The following is an 18,393-nucleotide window of genomic DNA, read 5'->3' as shown; positions in this document are numbered from 1 at the left end:
TTAATTTGCTTATGTAGAAACCACAGGACATGTTATGCTCATTCAAGGGAAAAGTTATCTAAAAAATCCTAAACTTAATGTATTTTAATCAATACAGTTGTAAACCTTTTAATTTTGCTAATTGAGTCCTAAACATTTTCATGTTTTTTCAATTGAGTCCATCCAACTAATTTTGGCCGGAAACCGATGACTTGATCGTCGGTGGTCCTACATGGCATATCGGGCGATGGTCGGAGGGCCTAAGGGCCAGCATGCCACCCTCGCACGCACCAGGCGAGGGTGTCATAGCCCTCGTGGGCTTTGGGTGAGGGCCACGACACCCTCATCGGATCCGGGCGTCGCGATCCTCACCCAAAGTTGGTGAAGCACGGGACAACAAGTAAAAAAAAAATTAAAATTTCAAAAAAAAAATTCAAATGTCGACACTAGCGCCGCCCATGCTTCGTAAGGTCGATTAGTGACCACGCAATCAATTTCCTGCCAAAAAGGGTCAAATGTACTCAATTAGCAAAACATGGAAAGGTTTAGGATTCAATTAGCAAAATCGAAAAATTTAGACTAAATTAGCCACAATATAAAAGGTTTAGGAATTTTTGGTCAATTTTTCCTTTCTTGAAGTGTTCATGGCCTTTTGCATAAATTAGGACACAAGGTCATAGGGTTGAAAAAAAAGGCAATAACCACCTTGAATCAGGAATCTACTAATTTATAGTTTAAGCATAAACGCCTCTCGAAAATGCTTGATTGGTAGTTTCTCTAGACATAATGTTCTACATATTGACATATTACACTTGAGCTAGCTTAGACTCTTATAGAGCTGAGCATAATGGATCGCCCAAATTGGGAATCGCCCAAACCGAACCGATCGGGTTAGTCCATTCCTAAAGGCTTCGATCTGATTTTCGATTTCATAAATTGAAATTGGTTATGATCGGTCCAATTCCAAGATGGAACAAGACTGCCCAAAGCATATAAATTTTATTTATTTTTTATTTATTAAATTTAAACATAAACTTAATTTAGCCTCCTTCGTTTATGCTTTCGTACATCACATCTATGTGGATGAGAAAACGGATCACCATGGCTCAACTTCACAAAAAGAATGGGTGGGCTAAATACTTATAGCAAATTATTTGCTCATTGTGCAAGTCATTCCCTCTTTAGTGTCTCACATCGATTAGGAGATACAATGAGAGAGAATGACTTGCTATAAAGATAGAATGCATAACTCACTTATTTTGGTTTTCGACAGGTTCCATTGGACTGCTCAAACTGAATTAGGATCAAATCGACGGTGTGGTCCTTGATTTCCTAAAATTGGGAATCGGGACCATTGGTCAGTCTCTGGTTCCTTAACTGACCCAAACCATGCTCATCCCTAGACCCTTATATCTAATTAACATTGACCATCAGTTGAGCCTTGGCTTTTCATGTATTAGGGGTGAGCATGGTTCTAAGGTAAAATTTGAGCCTTGACTTTTTATGTATTAGGGGCGAGCATGGTTCTAAGGTAAAACCTGGAACTCGACCCCAGATCCGGTTCCACATTCCAACTTCTAGGTTTCAAAGTATGCACGATAAGTTTCAAGTTCTAAAAATTGGGGAACATGTTCCAATGGGTAGATTTCAAGTTCTAGAAAGATGGAACCTTAACATGTTTTTGTGTTATTATTGGTATATGTCTTTGCGCAATCCTACGGTATTTCATGTCATCCGGTGATGAATGTGTATATGGAACTACTAGTTTGAGCTTTTTATTTTTAGCGATATTGATTAATGAGATTAACGTTTCATATTTATTCGTGTGATTAAATATGAGTTAAGGTCGATGGATTGTAATAGCAAATTATGGTCATTAATCATGATGATTCACTGCAATCATTCAATTAAAAGTATTGGAGGAACCTGAGTATATCATGAAACCTGTGATAGAGTAGGTTTCGGGTTCCGGGGTATGCGGGGTAGGTTTCAGATTTCAAGATATGCAAAGTAGGTTCCAAAGCATGCGGGGTAGGTTCCAGGTTTCCAAAAATGAGGAACCTGTTCTGATAGGTAGGTTTCAGATTTTAAGTGAAACCTATATGGAACCCGAAATCACTCATCCCTAATACATGAAAAGTCGAGGCTCATTCTCAACCGAATATTCTCACGTTCTCATTATATAAAACCATTCTTTCAAATTTAGAAATTATGGATATTCTTTTGGCTAAAACAACTGAAGTTTGTTAACAACTTCATTGAAAAAAAAAGGGATCGATATGCGACTCGTCTCAAAATTTCAAGCAAGTATTTCAAGACCTCACGGTACCGATTAATGTGGTTTTTCAAGAAGACCCTCCGACATGCACGCAAAGCGCTAATCCATTTCGATTTTGAAGGTCGGGTACGTAAGCCGTTTTGGATTTGCCCGGCCCCTCCCTCCTTCCAAACGTAATGGCGTGGAGTCATACAACACTTGGGCATGACTCCTTGCCACCTTTGGATCACCTCAAGCAAAAGTTCGAATCAAGGCAGAGGTAACGCTAAAATTGACAAAGGAAAGGGATAATTTTCATGTAATTGAAAAAGGGAAAGAATGAATCAAGCCACAACTAGACAAAGCTTGATTCGTGACCGGATGGGGTCTCCTATGTGATCAAGACGTGCGGTGGTCCGCTGCTGGCATGCATGCGACCTTGTTCACGACCGGGCCTAACTTGATCCATGACCGGAACTTTCTTTACTTGCAACTCCTCGCTATGGATTGTTACCACACTTTTATGTTCGTAATATTTTGATTACTTTTTTTTTTCATATTGTTATTCCATATTGCTATTCATTGATGCACTAAAATGTCCTTGCAGGAGACTGAAATTAAATGGAGTGCCGTAATTTTGCAGCTACATGTCAATTAAGGCCGATCTAAGAAAACGCTAGTGCCATGTCGATGTACAATTGAATTCATGCACATATTGAGTGGCCTTTGGAATGTACACCATTTAACTGAATTGCATGCTCACTTTGAACTAATGATTGCGTTTTTGGACAATGATAATTGATACTCCCGTCATAATATCTTCGAAGCATTCTGGTTGAATAATATTAGGCGAAAAGGGAGTCCTCTGTATATTCAAAAACTACGAGGTGAATATAACCAATGGAGCGAGGCTCCGTGAATTCCTGCCACCGTTTCAACAACGAAATGATATTATTATTGTCGGGAGAAATCTCTTATGATATTTTGAAGATGATCAAATAATCAAAGGCTACTGATGCATTTATTGATTGAGTAGAGCTAGGTGAAAGATGCACAAGCTGTTATGCATATGTTGTCTTAGCAGAACGTTTGAAGGTTGTGAGTTCTCTATCAATGGTAAATAAGGTATTGGGCGTAGAGGTGTCTACAAACTGGAGATACCTAAGTACAAGATAAACAAACCTAGAAAAGGAAGTTCAGTAAAGTTTGGAAGGACCTTGGATAGGTGAACAGCAAGGTAGAGCCACGATTGTTAATATGCTGGAATAGACCAAAAGATGGAAACTCAAGTGAAGCACTGCATATTGCATTTGCAGTTTGTACAAGCACAAACGTTGATGCAAGACGAGCTCAGATGTTGTCGCAAAGCTCAAGCTCCGAGGGAGTATTTCATATCCAACGATCAGACTATTATGAGATACATTCGAGATGATATAATTGAGATATTATATTATCACAATAGCTACAAATCAAGCTGGATTTATTCTTGAAGATTACCAATCATGAAGATCATTCAAGAGTTTGGATTACGGAAGATGAGGATGGCTTACCATACGAATAACTCCATCTTGGGAAACCCCGATCACGATTATATGGGCGATCTAATTAAATGGGAGACTCTTTCTTTTGATATTCTCCACGGTAATGAAATCCTTTGTATACAATCTCTTCCAAACGGAAGGTTTGGAGAGTTATCCTTTGGAGCCTTTGCAATGGCTAGTTGGAAGGTGAAAGAGTATAAAAGGATATCTCAAGGTTGAAGAGAACATGAGAGTCCAGAGTCTTAAATTTCAAAGTTCAAGAGAGCTTCACATCCTTCATTTATTCTTGATCCAAACACTGTAATACTTGCAGGATTTCATTCAAGTGTGTAAGTGATAGACGGGAAGTCTATTGACTTGAGAATCATCATCAAGTTGTAACCTCTGAGCTATTCACTAATAGAATCTAGCTGATTGGCTGTCAACGTGAAGAAGTGAACGTATGCTTGAATAAAGCCGAATCACTATAAACTCTACGTGTACATTCTCTATCCCTTGAACTGCTTGTCATTTTCATTTGATAGTTGAATTGTGCACGCTACTGCTTTTGAGGACATCTCGGATCTTGCTCTTGCTCAAACTCTAAACTAAACTCTGAGCTTATTTATTTAAAATTTCGCATTAATTTTTAAAGTTCTTTGAAATCACTTATTCACCTCTCTCTGGGTGATACCGCTAGCCCCAATCATTATTACACATTGCTAGTTCTATAGCTCAGGTCAAATTGCCTCGAGCCTTCTTTTTTTGGGGGGAAGGGGGTGGTGTGGGGGTTGTTTCCAAAATTTCCTCGAACGTTGAGAAGCATCGAGTTTGAGAGATACTTTCCACGTTTTATCAATAGACTTTTTGGAATTAATTTCTTTCATAAAGAAATTAAAGCTACAAGTTTCAAACCGAACTGCTGAATAGTGCCGTTCAAAGGATGTTGTGGTTCTAACGTGGACGTCGTCCGTCTATGTGGTGTGACCGGCACTGATGTGGGTATTTTTTAATAAGTTTTTTAACAAAGTAATTTGTTTAATTATTTGCCATGGGCATAGCGGCCTCATTAATGGCCAGCAAGGGCTTATTGGTTTTCGCCGGATAGTCGGTGAGGGCATCCGGGCCCTCAACCAGAAATAAAAAAATTACTAAATGGTATCCACGTCGGCCTCGGCCACGCCATGTGGGACGGAAGACGTCCATATCTTTGATCAAAATTGGTCGAATAGATTAAATTAGCACAAATAGAAAAATATTTATGATTAAATTGGTACAATTGAAAAGTTTCGGACAATTGACATCCAATGCAAAAGGTTTAAGACCTTTTGTACACTTTTTCCGAATTAACTCATGTGTGAGGATGAACTAAATTATATTGTGATCAAAATTTAATGTGGTCTTTCCAATTTTATTTGACGACCATCGAGACTTTTCTTTTTTGTCGAAAGAAAGATTCCATTCATTGATTAGTATAATACTCGAGAGGTATATAAAATGCTTTCAAGCTCCCAAATAACTACAGAAAAAGGCAAATACCGGAAAGCAAATAACAAAACATATTCCGCAACTAGAAGCACACTCTCATCCTTCAAGAACAGATCTACCACCATAAAATTTCGACGGCCGATCACCAGATTCAAGATCACACACCAAGAACTCCCATACCAATTCATTAATCACGGTTGAGATTGATAAAGCACCAAGTAAGTGCAGATGGGCCAGTTTAGTTTGGGCCCGGTGCGGCCCGGACCAGTGCCTAAACAGTACAAAATCAACATAAAAAACATTCCTTAAGAAACCACATACCACGATAGTGATTCAAACAATAATAAAAAAAAAAATCAAGAACACGTCATATCCAAACTTTTGACTTGTCAACCTGCTTGATAGCCCCTGGGTTGGAAATTAAAAATTTACAAGTTGATGATATTAAGCTCGTTTGATAACTTTAATTAGAGTTAGGACCGAGCATAATGGACTGATCGAATCAAGGATTGCGGGGACCGGATCGGATTAGTCCGTTCGGTTTGGTACCCGGTGACCTCGATCTGAATCCCGGTTTCATAAAATTGGGTCCGGTTCCCGGTTTCGGAGGGGAATCAAATCGATCCGAATAATATTTTTTCCTTAAAAAATTTTCCTAAATATAAATCCAAACCTAATCTAAGATGGTTAGTATAACTTTCAAGCTTAGCGACAATGCAATATAATTAAAAAAAGGTTGTTCGGTGAATATAAAGTTAGAGAGAAAAATTTAACAACGAATTACAAAAAAAAATAAAAAATAAAAAATAAGGCGACCGGTCCAATGATTAGACCATCTGGAATCGGATCGGAACGGACGTGATTGGGAACCAGTCACCCCTAATTAGAGTTGTCTTGAAACAATCAATTAACATACAAAAGGGTCGCCTAATTCATTCAGTAGACGACATAATTGATAGCAATTAGAGATCTTGCCAACTATATGGTTAGGACTCACCCATTGTGGTCGCGATCCTATGTTTGTATAGAGATACAGAGTGTTAACACCTAAAAATCAGTTCTTAAGTTCACAGCATTGATTTCTCAATCGGTTCATTCATGTATAACCTGAATTGGAACACTGTACAATCTAGCCTTACCCATGCAAATTTCTATAAATGCTCTTTTAATTTTGTTTTCATTTGGCCATAAAACAATATAAACAAACCACAATGTTGATAGGCCAAAAGGCGAGGAATGCAAAAACCAAACGAATGGACTGCTTTCTGTGTACTGTTTTATTCTTACAAAAAGCTTTGGCACGTAAGACATAACAATGAGATGTTAGGAGAATCCATATGAACACTTCAGGTGAGTCGAGCAACCAGAACCCTTAAAGACGCGCCAAATCTGCGAAACTCTTGCCAAAATGGAAGTATAGAATCGAAGCTAGCACGAAATCATAAACAGAAAAGAGTTTTCTTTTTATTGATTCGCCACTGCTGAATAAAGGAGGCATTATTAGGAATCCTGGATTCACATCGATGCTGCAAACACCGCCTAGAGTAACACAGACCCACGATCGCCTCAATCGAGGTGAATCTCGCGCTCGTCACCATTATTTAAGATGGAGACTTTGAACACAACATCATCCCTATCAAAAAGCTCAAAAACGCAGGCATTTCCTACACGCAAATGAGCTTCTCTTGCAAACGCAGGCCACCCAGCAGAGAACAACAAGCGGGCGTCCCGCTTATATCTTGAGAGATTCACTGCCCACGATCTGTCTGAATACGTAAGAGTTGCCGTTTTCTTGTTTTCTTCAATATGTTGCCGGACGAATTTGCCGGGAACACGCTGCACATGAGTAAACGTTTGAATAACCAGCGTATGCTATGTATGCTGAACGAAGGACAATAGTTTAAGCATGCACTCTTGGGAAAAAAAAAGCACACAAGGCCATATTCGCGAGTTTCAGGAGCTTTAGCCAACAGTCTTAAGAGGCTCATGAAAGCCATCGATCTTAACCCGCAATGTAAAGCATTTTCAAACAAATTACAGAACATTAATTGCCATTTTAGGTTAGTACTCAATTCAAGTGACTGTCCATCCTTTGATGCGGAAAGTGATGGAGCAGCTTGTCGAGGATATCCAAGTGAATGGATAGTCCCGACATTATTACAGCCTTAACTTCTGTTTTTTCTTCCTTTTTTCCTGATTCCGCGTTACTCCACCACTGGAATGCCCCGCGCTTACTCCAAGGAAACTATCTATTATCATATGGTTCCCCATACAAACCAAATCAACCAAGGAAAACACTGAGGAAAGATTAGATAGAGATCGTAATCAAACTTGAGATATGGCAGTGATGGATTAGGCTAGAGATTATACCAATGTCCTAAAATGAGACCGTCGTATCACCATTTTGAAGAAGGGATGCTCCAAATCAAATTCGCTGGCTAACTCAGTAGTCCTGAGAGGCCTCGGAAGAGTAGGACCACGAAATACCGGCTCAGAATGGTTCATTCTGCATCTAGACCATTTGTTCCTGTCTGGCGATAAAATGAGAACTTTAAGAGACATTATTGCCGTGAATATTTCTTTAACCGACTATGAAGATCTTTAGCATAGAATTTGTGTCATGCCACAACCAGCCTAAAGTTCCACTTCGCACAATATAAATCAAGTTTCTACCTGCACTGCTGATAACGTAGACTCTGAATACAATGTCATCTCTATCAATTAGCTCGAACAGGCAGACATTTCCTACACGCAAGCGAGTTGCTCTCACAAATGCCATCCAACCAGAAGAGAATGCCGCTGCATTTGGATAGCTCCTAAGCTTCACCGGCTATGTTCTGTCTGAATGCGTAAGAGTTGCGAGTTCCTTCATTTTCCGGATGTGCTGTCTGATGAAACCACAAGGAACATTCTGCCCACACACGTTTGAATAACCCGTGCTTTATAAGGACTGGGGAAGCATTCCCTTATTCAAGAAAGCAAGCAAAATGTAGGCCGATATGGTAGTTTTAGCGACTCCATGAACACTCTTTAACAGGAAAATAGTCAAAATGTCGAAGTCTCTGATCTTAGCATTAGCACGAGCGGTAGAGGATCTTTGCCTTTTTTAAACAAATGGGATATAACAGACCCAAGGAAAACGCTAAGTAGTTTCCTACAGAAATCCAATCAGCTTAGGAAAAAAGCCAAAATAGTAGTGAATTAAGCTCACGATCTTACCAGTGTACCATGTCCAATATAAGATGGCCGGATCACCACCTTGAAAAAAGGATACTCTGAGTCAAATTCGCTGGCAAATTCAAAACTAGGAAGAGGACGCGAACTTGTCAGGCCACCATAATTCCGCTCAGGATGGCTCACTCTGCATCTAGAATGTCCGATCCCTTCTGTTCTTTGAAAAACAGAAATATTTCTATGATGCCAGTTTGAACTTTTCATTGATTGATTTACTACCATGAACATATTTACCACAGAATGGAGAAAATATCGTCATGGAAATCAAAATCTAGATAAGTTGACCAAACGAAAAATTCGCTTCTCTTCACCATAGAAGTTGTATCTACTTAACCACTATAAGCATGATGGAAATCATAAAGTTATCAGTCAACATAAACAAGCTTATTAAAAAGTTCTCAAGTACTTGAAAAAGAACCAACAAAGGAGAGAGCTCTGTAAGAAGAAACAAGACTCATAAAATGACAAGACACACCTTCGAGATCTTGTGATGAGCAGCTTGGACTCGACTGAGAACATGGTGAATGAGGTTCGACCCTCATTTTTTGACGAGTAGTGCAATCCTCCGAATCTTCAAGTTCTACCACATCCTCCCTCTTTGGCGAGATAAATCCACTCCTGAGGTTCGATATGCCGCTCAACGAATAATCAATCTCTGAAGCGCTCTTATCAAATATCATCACGTGAAAACTGGAGTTTCCTTCATATTTGAAAACTATGAGGTGACCATGACCAACAGAGTAATGCTGCATAAATTCTCGCCACCCTTTCCACAACCAAACCGTGCCGTCGTTAGGCTTTTCTACTCCAATTCTCCAAGTCGAGCTGCCCGGAACCTTGAGTAGCACCAAGCTTGAGAGATCCTTTCCATATCTTCCTAAGAATTTTTTCGGAATTCCCTATTAAGGAAAACTCAAAAGTTATAGGTCCGGGACTCGAATTCATCAAAATTAGATCGAAAGTGCAAGGGAGAAAAGGTAGAGCACCGAGCAAATTTTAAGTTCTGCAACACGGCAATGAAAGATTGGTTTGCACACAAGCACGGTTTCACCGGGCAACTAAGGATTGAATTCTAGTTATAGTTGCTTCATTTAACGAGTGTAAAGCTAGAGAGACCCAACACCTTTGTCCACGCTATCCTTAGTCAACCAATCCTCAATTCCAAGTTAAAGAACTCATTTTCCATCTAGAATAATTCAAAATTGAACACTTTTTTCTTTGGGGTTGTTGTTCTTTCTTTCTTTTCGCAAGAATCAAGAGGTTGATACAAAGCCAAATGCATAGAAAGATCTCCAGATTGTATGTACACAGCACGAGGGCGAAGGTTCTAAACCAAGACAGAAACTCTCGAGACATTGGAGCTGAATCATAAGAAACAGACTGTTTGGAAATGTGGGACTTACGAGCTTCCCAGATTGAAGGGTGTCGGAGAGAATGATCTTGAAGAAGTGAGGACTATCAAGACGAGGTCCAGTCGCGACATCTAGCTCGGCACCCCCATTTTCTCTCGGCCGACGGCTACCGCAAGCCATGTACGGTAGTGTCACGGGGGTCGCTGAAGAAGGAGGAGGAGGAGGAGGTGGTTGGTGGTGGTGGTTTGTGCGATTTGCCTTTGTTCCTGAGGCGACCTTCTCATAAAAGAACCTTACCGAGATTGATAATGTTATTTCCTGAAAAGGCACAAATTAGTTACTCCAAACAGAAAATTCCAAACATCAATCCAGTCCGCAGTAAGGAGGCATATGAAGTTATTGTTTAATCAAATATAGCCTCCATTACTCTATTTCCATAAATCGAGAATTCTCTGCCGAAAATCGTTACTTGCCCAAGTACCGTGTAGAGTCATCTTATCAGATTACGTGCCACATCTTTAATCCGGCTTCATTCCCTAAGAAATTCAAAACTTTAGTTATAATCTCAAATCTATCTCTAATTTTTTTTTGTCTCGAAATATATCTTTAACTTTCATTTGATTCTCAAATCTATCGCAGTCGTCCAAGTCGCCATTAGTTATTCAAGGTGATGGTATTGCCACATCAGACAACATAAATTATAAGGGAAAGAAAAACTAAGAGAGAAAAAGAGAAAAAAGAATTTTTTTGGGTCAAACAAAGAGAAAAAGAATTGAAAAAACACAAAACTAGGTCTATTTATATAACAAAAAAACAACTTTTAGGAAAATCTTTTTTGAACTTTCGGCGTTTAATTCACAAAAATAAAATAGTCAAGAAAAACATTTTCAATTAATGAAAAAACACATTCAAAGAGGAAAATATTCCCACTCCCTTTCTCTTCCCCTTGTTACTCTCCCCCGGCCCCTATGGCTGCGTCCGATTGCTGCCTCTTCGAAGAAGACTCCGTAGCCCCGCCTTGTCCCATCAATCTCCAGCTCAAATTTTACAATCCGATTGCAAAAGCCAAAATCACGTCCCCGTACTCAAATATGCCTCGACGACCCGCCGATTTCGCTCAAATTAGGACGAATTCAGAAGCTTTTAGCTCTAAGTTTGTAAAGCGGAAGGAAAAAACCTCCAAGAATTCAAATTTGGAAGCCGTGAGCTTGTGACAAAGCTCAAGATTCACAACTAAGCTATGATGAGAGAGAGCGACACCAAAAATAGTATGGTCAAACATGAAGAGCAACCGTATCTTACGAGCTAACGGATGAGGGATGAAGTCGCCAGCCTTGGGCATGCTTGTCCCTCACTTGTGGCTAGCTACCGCCATGGCTAGCGACCAACCGAGGAAGAGGGAAAAAAGAAAATAGAGAAGAAAATAATAAATAATTGAAAAATTTTGATAAATTTCCCCTAGAAAATTAAATTAGATTTTCAATACCAAAGGGCGAAAAATATTTTATAATTCATTTTTAAGTTTTAGTCGAACAATGAAAAATTTGTCATTCTCCATTCTTTCGAAAATATTGTCAGAAAATGTCTCACTTTCAAATAAACGAACAAGCATTAGAGAGAGAGAGGCATGCATTAGAGAGAAAGAGAGCGGCGGGCTTTTTTCCAAATTAGGTGGAAAAAACAAAATAATTACCAAATCGGGGGTTGACTTTTTTTATTTACCAAATCGGGTGTCGCTCGCGAGTCATAATGCCGAGCGGCACAGCTCAGCAGATCATCTGCCGGTCGGGGGAGGGGGGAGGGGGGAGTGGTGCCGCGCCTCCCGCTTGACACTATTGGTGCCGAGCGGCAGCCGCTCGGCACTATAGATGCCGAGCGGGTGCCGAATCGGCCCCCCGCCCACCCCAACCCCACACATTGGACACACAACGTAAGATATGTTGGTGCTTTGGGACAAATTTTAGGGGGTGCAATTGTGCTGACGGTGGATGATATGGTAATATCCCCTGTTTACGGAAAACGTCTCTCTCACCGAGAGGGAATGATTCGAGAGTAAAAAGACGAAAAGGGGGTCATTCCTGAGAAGTGAGCTTAGGTTGTGTGAATGATGGAAGCTAAAGGGGCAAAAAGGTAATTTTCGTATGTGCATGCATTTGGACTTGGTCGGGGGTATCCTCGCACTCCAAAGGGCTAGGTGATTACGAAAATTCACGTGTAATTGACTAATCTTAGGGAACCAAACTCTTAGTTAGGGCTGAAGCTTGAATTCATCCGAACAAAAAAAAAAAATCACGCGACAAACTAAGAAGTCTCACAAGCAATCGGCTGATTTAACAACCCGTGGATTAAGGGCATAGCGATTTCGGCGCGTCGCGAGAATTCTTATAATTATGTATGTGTATGTAGCCACCGATATCACACGAAAGCATATGATATTCATGCCTCATGTTTGAATGAGGAGGGGCGCGAAAAATAAAAAAAAAAAAAAGGCATTCTCTTGTCGAATGAGACTCTCATCACTTGCACGGGCCTCCGAGAAACCAAGCAAAGGATTACCCAAAAAAAAAGGAAAAAGAAAAAAAAGGTCATCAAGACGATTGGCTTTTGACTATGCATGAAAATCAAAGATGGTGCAGAAACTAATATGCCTCTTCGGCTATTCAAAGAATGGCTTCTTGAGAACATGCAATTTGCAAATTTTTATTTTATTTTAATCATGTTTTGTCAATCAATAGTTACCGAAGTTGCTTTCTTGTGTAAGTGGAGCAAAAAAAACATGGCTAGTGAACAAACCGAAAAGTTCAATGTACATGATATTGAAGAGATTAATTTACATCGAAAGGACATTAAGGCCGTCTTTTTTCTTTTTGGGGGGTTGGTCGAAGTTCATTTTAGTACTTGGAAAGAGGCAAATTTCGCGAGGCGATGTTGACTTTTTGAGTAGACCATAAAGCTCATTAGGGTTCAAGTCATTGTCTAGCTTACGTGGATAGGAGTAATCTCATATTAAACAACAGATCATGGTGTGGAGCGATATAAGATGGATTCCAAATACGATGTTTGCTACGTTTTAGGAAGAATCTTGAGGAGATTAGTGACCGCGGAACGACTAGAACCGCTCTTCTTCCCACTTAAAATTGATTAGAAAGCGTAGGGTGGGTAGAGCAAAATAGATGTTATTAGAGAAATGCTTTCCGTTGATGGTTGGAATATATGAAAGCGGGGACAAGAAAAGTCCCGAGGTAGATAAACAATAATGATTTGGGGCTATTGAGGCCGTCTCTTTCCTCATCCCTTTTATGCTCATGACTTGAGCATTTTCTTATTTCTTCCATTCTTCACCCTCGTCCACTTCTGGTTCTTAGTCCTCCTCTTCTTCTTCTTCTGCCCCGTGGGAGTAAAGCCTTCCCCATTCGTGTCGGGCTTTCCAATCTCGGGTTGACAATCCTTGCAGAACCAAAGAACGACCCCATGGAAAACTACGGTCTCTAGGCAATAGCTGAAAAAACGATAAAAAAAAAAAATGAGGCCGACATTCCAAATTTTTAACAACGAGCATTCTCTTGCATGCATGCATACGAGGATGTACATGTATCATTATGTGATGTAATTATAGAGGGTGTGAGGGGCGAACTTACCGGTGGACAGCGTATTCCTTACAAACGTTACAATAGATCAAAGTCTCCTCAAAACCGGTATCTCCGCATTGGAGGCGCATAATCGCCCGCACGAACATAAAATCGGGGTAGACCTCAAACCTTATTTGGATTTTTAGGCATTTAAAAATGTACGGCCTTTAAAACCGATTAAGCCAATTCTCACAAAATGGAAACCAAAATTGTGATGGTTGTGAAAAACAGCGGTAACGAGTGAACCTTTACGAGAAATTAGCGACGAAAAGTCTAGGACGGCTAGAGTATGCGTACCATTTCCTTAGTTGGATTCACCGCCACGAACGTAGAATCCCCGTCCCGGCCGTGGCAGGGGTACTCGCCGCGCTCGGCGGCTCGATCTTGTTGGACGAGAGAATCCATCCCGTCCTTCCTTTCTTTCACGAAGCACTTAAGAATGAGAGAAAAATAACTGGGACTAACTTCGTTTTTACGCTCCGAACCTGACTTCGCACGGCCGAGCGGGCCCCGCCCCTCCGCGACACCCCCACGGTGCTGCAAAGCCGCGGCCGGGGGGGAGGGGGGCCCCTCCTCCAAATATAGGCTGAGAGAGAGAGAGAGAGAGAGAGAGAGAGAGAGAGTGAGTGAGTGAGTGAGAGGGAGAGGTCATGGTAGTTCCCAAAGCACAGAGCCGAGTACTTGGTTGGGGGGGCCTCCCCCAACCAAGTACGTTGCAGTGCCAATAATGGCACCGCATGAACAAAATAAAGAAAGAAAAGCAGTACGTTGCGGTGCCAATAATAGCACTGCAGCGCCTATGGGAGGCCTCCCCTACACCTTATTGTGTGCGAGGCAGTACCTTACATTGCGTACGCACACGTGGGCGTGCAACGCCATTCACGGGTTTGAGTAATTCAGTTTGAATTATTCTCTTTTTGCATTTGAAAAGTCCATGATGCCCAAGTTTTTTGGCTCCATACGAGGTGGGAAGGGATACTCCGATGACGTGTATATGTGCAATTACATGTAGTAATTATATGTGCACAAAGTAGGAAACTATTGGCCGTAGATTAATTAAGTAATTATATGTACACATAAATGATGAAATATCGCGCAATTGAGATATTGTAATGTCAAAAAAAAAATTACACATGTAATATAAAAATCAATTAAAAAATGAACGTAATAAATATGATCGTTGAACGGTATTATAACATTACAAAAGTGTCATCAAACTATTCTACATAATTGACACAACCGTCATCTAATCCTGGGCCGATCCGTGCGCACATGTTTGCCTGTTGTGCCCCGATTTCCCTTGATTCGTACAATGGTTACGCGAATCGCTCATGCTCGGGGTTCTCCAATCCATCTCATTACGTATCCGAGATGCACGAGGCCTTCCTTTCTTCCTAATACGCCTTGGATGCGGAACTAATGGCAACTCATTAGCTTTATCCCAAGAGTCATGATGCCCTAACGGATGAAACATGTACCGATAGCACCGAAGGGTTTTGTCCAACGTATAGCATTCATCTACGAACCCGGTGTAATCAATTGCATGTAGTTGGCATACTGCAATTACGTGGGAACAAGGAATTTTCAATCGTTCAAATTTCTCACATGTGCATGTTCGCTCGTGTAGATGCACTTTGTATTTGTTGCCCCCGGATCCTCTAGTTCTATCACGTGCGTTTCACTTCGTAAATCCCTCTTTGAGTCGAAACATCTTACCCGATGCCTCTTTGCCTTTTCGCTATTTTTGTGGAGCGTTTCACCCGCAATTTGCGTAAATTGCCATTGGTTGGCCTTCGCATCGTGTACATCGTTCTCCTCGTGTCAAAATAATGAGACAAGCCGGTAGAATATCTTTTCCACCATGGCTGTTATTGGCAAACCACGAACGAGTTTCAGCATCCCGTTGACCGATTCAACCAAATTTGTGGTCATCGACCCATATCTCTTCCCTCCATCATAAGCCTTTGTCCATTTCTCCCTTGGAATCCGATCACACCATTCACCAAGGGTTGATCGACCTCCCTAATTCGGCTTATGATGAAATCGAACTTCCGTCGTTGATTCGCGTAAAGTGCACATTACAACAATAATTAGTACAGTACATTATAGTAAAATTTTTTAAAAAGTTTTGAGGTGGGAATTCACGAAATTCAACGTTTACCCGCCATTTGAACATGTTTTATCCCATCGGCATTTTTGAAATATTTTTTGTAGTTGCTGACAATATGAAGAATGCAATATCTATGGTGGGCATGTGGAGGACGCCATCATCTTGCCTGCATTGCTTGTTGAATCCCGATATGTCTGTCCGATATCACACAAATATCATCCCTTCTGGTGACATATCTCCGCAGCATATTCATAAACCACCGCCGATTGTCAACATTTTCCCTATCAACCACAGCAAATGCCAATGAGAAATTATGATTATTCCCATTAAGTGAGGCCGCACAAAGGAGCGTTCCTCGGTATTTTCCATACAAGAAAGTATCGTCGACAAATATAACAGTCCAACAACATTTGAAACCTTTAATTGTTTGCCCGAAAGTCCAAAACATGCGGTCGAAAACCGTGCGGCTCTCATCCTCGGCCATGCGATCCTCGATCACGAAATGAGAACTTGGATTCTCTTTCATCATTGCGTTCATGTACCTCATCAACCTACCATATGACTCATCCCATCCTCCAAATTCTTTGGCAATCGCCAATTGTTTGGCCTTCTAGATTTTACGGTAAGTAGGTTGGAAGTTAAGCTTGTCTTGAATCTCCACCATGATCGCCTTGATTTTGATATCCGGTTGGGCGGAGACCATTTGTTGGATGAAGCTGCATATGTACATTTGATCGAGGTGCGGATGATCTGCAGATGCATGTATATTCTTGCATGTATGTGGGTCATTATACTTACTTATTTTCCAAAACATGCCATCCACTTTTGTGATCGCGCGGAGCCTCCGGCCGCATGGTCCATTCCGATTACCACACTTGATGACATATTCTCTCTTCTTCGTGGTATCATAGCAAAACCTATGATTTTTTCTCATTGAGTACTCTTTGGCAGCTAGCATTACCGCATCCCGTGATGGAATTATCTGCCCAACAGCAAATTCTTTCGACGGATCAAATACCGTACCGCCCGGCTTTGCTCTTGTATCGTCTTGCATCATATCAAAGTCGATCTCCGAATAGGGCGGTGGATGTACCAATGGCTGAATGGGGTTACTATCTTGCGTGTTATAGTAACTCTCCATATTGTCAGATTCAACGGCTTCGGCATCACCATCATCACCGTCCATCCAACTATCATCGTCTTCATCGCTAACCTCATCATGGTCATTATCATCATTATCACCATCATCATCATTATTATCGTTATTATCATCGGACTCACCCGGTCGATTACGCACAACATCTTCTTCTTCTTCTTCTGCTCCTTCTTGTTCTTCTTCTTCTTCACAAACATTGGACCCTTCCCTCGTATGGTAATCATGTATCACCTGGTGTTCATCTACAATGACATAAAACACTACAAACCCCATTCCAGCTGATCGATTGGCAAGCTGCGGATCATCCGAATACGATATTATCATCACGCACGTCCATTATATCATACACGACAAACCCTTGTGTGACATTTGGGTATCTATAGATGATGCTATGAATGTACTGGTTTCCGGTAATATTCAACGCGCTCTCAATTGTAGCACGTAATGCATCTAATGTCCATATGTTTGCAAACTCGAACCAGGTAGATTCTCCGTCTTCGTAATCATTTCCATAATCTTTTTGCACTATTCTACCTCCCCAATGCACAATCGCAATAGATGTAGACGCCATTCCGTTAAACAAATTATAAATTATTTGGCGGCTACATTTTACGAAACATTAGAACAAGCAATATATCAAATGAAAAAAACATTCTGCTAAAGAAATGTTTCCAAAAATAAAATTCAACAAATTTTAAATGTTGCAATTATTTCACATATAAATAACAACCCAAAAAATAAATCGATACTTACGAAACTGTAAAAAAAAAGGTACAACGAAATTAACCTCAAACTATCGATGGAGAGCATGTGCCGAATGAATGTTTCTTAACCGCCAAGAGAATGCACCGAGCAACAAGGTTGGCTTTGCACCAAATCACAACTTCTGGAAAACAAAATTTCAAAAATTAATTTCAATATAACGCATATATTAATAACAAATATAAAAAACACACACTGTAATATACACTTACCGAAGCAACGGAGAGTGCAACAATTTCTGAGCCTAAGGCAATTGAGAGGGTTTTTGTGTGAAATAGAGGGAATGCGAGAATTGGAACACGAGAGAGGGAGAGTGCGAGAGTGATATGAGAATGCGAGAGTGAGAGAGAGGGGGGCTTCAGCTGTGCTTTAAACACGACCAAAGAGAGGCTGTAGCACCCGTGAATGTGCTTGAGCGCGAATAATGGCGCGGTAATAATAAGGGGTGAGGGCACCCCCTCCTACGGATGGCGCTCGTAGCCCTAGGGGAAGGCCCCCCCACCGCAGCGGCGCCATAATGGCGCTGCAGTTGGGGGGCCTTCCCCCTAGGCTGCGGCGCCATAATGGCATTGCGAGAGATAGGGGGGCCCTCCCTAGGGCAGCACATGGTGCTTTGCAGTAGGGAAGGGGTTGCCCCCCACCCCCTAATCTTGCGGCGCTATTATTGGCGCCGCAAGCCGTAGGGGGAGGGGGCTACCCCTTCACATGAGCCGCGATACCAATAATGGTAGTGCGGGCCATGGGAGGCCTCTGCATCGCCTTCACGGGCGATGCAGAGGCCTCCCACGCTCTACTTTTTAAGTAGAATCGAAGGCGCTCTCATTCCTCATCATCGGTTATCTTCCTTGCATTGCTTACTCAACTCTCGCGCTCTTCCTCGATCACTCACTAAAGTTACGAATTTTT

General features: G+C 41.1%; 1 pseudogene; it reads right to left on the bottom strand.

Moving 5' to 3' along the window:
- Positions 1-6,481: 6,481 nt before the first annotated feature.
- Positions 6,482-10,010, bottom strand: LOC125315127 (annotated as a pseudogene).
- Between the last annotated feature and the right edge of the window lie 8,383 nt (positions 10,011-18,393).

This window comes from Rhodamnia argentea, chromosome 5, assembly GCF_020921035.1.
Source record: "Rhodamnia argentea isolate NSW1041297 chromosome 5, ASM2092103v1, whole genome shotgun sequence".
NCBI lineage: Eukaryota > Viridiplantae > Streptophyta > Magnoliopsida > Myrtales > Myrtaceae > Rhodamnia > Rhodamnia argentea.
Note: the sequence above shows the minus strand (reverse complement) of the source record. Positions and strands in the feature narration are given on the sequence as shown.